The sequence below is a fragment of the Taudactylus pleione genome, unplaced genomic scaffold, assembly GCF_031769625.1.
Source record: "Taudactylus pleione unplaced genomic scaffold, aTauple2 ptg000277l, whole genome shotgun sequence".
Lineage (NCBI taxonomy): Eukaryota > Metazoa > Chordata > Amphibia > Anura > Myobatrachidae > Taudactylus > Taudactylus pleione.
In genome coordinates, this window is record NW_028284679.1 from 971,370 (window position 1) to 974,119 (window position 2,750).

Genomic DNA, 2,750 nt, shown 5'->3' on the forward strand with positions numbered 1-2,750 from the left:
ATCTATAAGTTTCTATTAGTGGTTATTACTGTGGTCCCTTTTATTAGCCATCCACTGCGGGTGTATTCAGTGTCCAAGAATGAAACCTACTTGGTCTGGATGGATCAGTGGGGTAAGCAGTGGTGTCAGGCGGTTGGCTATCAACTTAGCAGAAATCTTTATGTCAGTGCTTAGGAAGGCAATAGGCCTAAAATTCGTACAGGCCGTAGGGTCTATGTCCAGTTTTGGCATTGTTATAATTTGAGCTTCTACCCTCTGTGTATATCTTACTATACATTATGATTGTATGTTACAGGTTATACTGTTAGATCATCAATGTTATCATGTACAATATGATATAACATCTCTGATGGGCCCCATATTATTCTATTTACATAACTCAATGCAATCAATGTTGAAGCAGAAACATATGTGAACATATACATTTTATTTCAGGATGGGTGTAGACCTTCCCAATAATCTAATAGCTCTGTGGACATCTTTATTTCTGAGACTGTAGATTAAAGGGTTTAGCATTGGGGTAACAATCATATAGAAAACTGACACTATTTTGTCAGTGACTTCTGTAGCTGAATACCTTGGTTTCAGATACATGAACATAGCTGTCCCATAGAAAATGGTCACGACAATGAGGTGGGAAACACACGTGGAGAAGGCTTTGTACCTGCCGGAGGGGATTCTCACTATCACAAAGAAAATGTGTATGTAAGAGAAAAGAATGAGAGATAAGGGAATAAGAAGCAACATGGAACCTCCGACCAATGTTAAAATGTTGTACGCTGAAATATCACTGCAGGATAGTTCAAATAATAAAGGAGCTTCACAGAAGAAGTGGTCTATTGTGGTTGACCCACAGTACTTTAACTGATAGGTAAAGAATATATCTACTGAGGATACGACAGAGCCAGTCATCCAGGACGCAGCGATCATCCTGATACAGGACGCTATGCTCATAATCACATTGTAACGCAAGGGTAACAGATAGCAACAAACCGGTCATAGGCCATGAAAGCCAGGAGGATGCACTCTGTTTCACCCAAGAACAGGTAAAAATAAACCTGGAGAAAACAGCCAGCAAATGAAATACTTTTGGAAGATATAGCGATGTTCACCAACATCTTGGGTACGATGATTGATGTGTAGCAGATGTCCAAGAAGGACAGATTGCTGAGGAATAAATACATAGGGGTGTGTAGACGGATGTCCACTCTCACAGCCGTAATGAGCAGAATGTTCCCAGTCAGGGTGGACACATAAATCATCAAAAACAACTGGAACAATGGAACCTGCAAGTTTGGATTGTCTGAAAGTCCAAGAAGAATGAATTCCTTGACTGAGCTCTGGTTCCCAAATGTCATGTTAGCGATCCCTTACATATATGACCCTACCCTACAGGAGTATATTAGATGAATATACACAGTGATTAGTGGTATAAGGAGAGACTTCTTGATTCTATGGCATATAGTTTAGATAGATCCAATCTGTATCATTCAATCTTGTTATTGATAGCTCACTGTAAGAAGGATATTATTAAATATAATCAATCCAAAGTACGTCCATAACTATGTTGCAAGGTTCAATAAGAAAACGAGATACAATACTCCTGCAATATAATTTGCTCAGCTTAGAAAATAACAATAATATACAAGTTTGAAACAATTACAGGAAGTGTGTACATTTTAATATTGGGAACATTCTCATGTAAAGTGTCACGAAGAAGATGCTAAGTTACTTAAATTGCCAGTTGGTTTTTATTTTCCTGTTGCTTGTACTTGATTAATCAAAGTATTAAAATAAACGAAACTAAGTTGTGTAATGTTTCCTCCATATCTACAAATATAGGCCTGGCTTCACCTGATAGACCTCAATCTGCTCGCTCACACCCGGTCCTCTCCTTTACATGCTCTATATGGGATTACTGTAAATCCCATTTTAACACCACCACCTACCCATCCCCCATTACCCCTATATGGTCAAACCCAGCATTCTCCCCAGGTTTCAACCTTGCCCGTTTTTCTTTTTGGATTAAAGGTGGGCTCAGGGTGGTTTCTGATCTCTGTGAGCCGGATAGATGCGCCCCTCTGGATTCCCTACAGAATAAATTTAATATATCTTCTGTTAATACTTTTACTTATACTCAAATACGTCACTTTATTAACTCCTTTCCCATTAATTCAATTGTTAGACCTTTGACACCCTATGAGTCTCTATGTCTCCGTAATCCTCTTATGAAAGGTATTATATCTGTCATCTATAATCTTTTATTGAATGTTAATTTATCAGATACACCAGGCCATGAACTTCAATGGGAAAAAGATTTGGGGAGTCCACCAGATGAGGATACATGGTCTGTGGTACGGGAGAGGGTATCCAAATCTTCTATTTCCACCTTAATAAAGGAAAATGCCTACAAGATATACTACAGATGGTACATGGTGCCTTCTCGCCTGCATAGAATGTATCACTTAGCATCTGATCGTTGCTGGAGAGATTGTGGTGAGACAGGCACCTACATTCACATATGGTGGTCATGTCCCAAGATAGCCAAATTTTGGGATGAGGTTGCTGTCCTCCTCTCAGACATACTAAAAATACCACTGACTAAATCTCCCTGGTCCTTCCTCCTTGGCTGTCCACTTGAGGGCCTCAATCCACATGCTGATAAGCTTTCCTCACATATCCTAAATGCAGCTCGATGTTTAGTTGCAAAGCATTGGAAAGATATCAACCCTCCTCCTCGCCAACAACTC

At 39.5% G+C, this 2,750-nt stretch overlaps 1 pseudogene; it reads right to left on the reverse strand.

The window, feature by feature from the left end:
- Nucleotides 1-426: 426 nt before the first annotated feature.
- On the reverse strand, nt 427-1,358 carry LOC148513537 (olfactory receptor 5AP2-like; annotated as a pseudogene).
- Between the last annotated feature and the right edge of the window lie 1,392 nt (nt 1,359-2,750).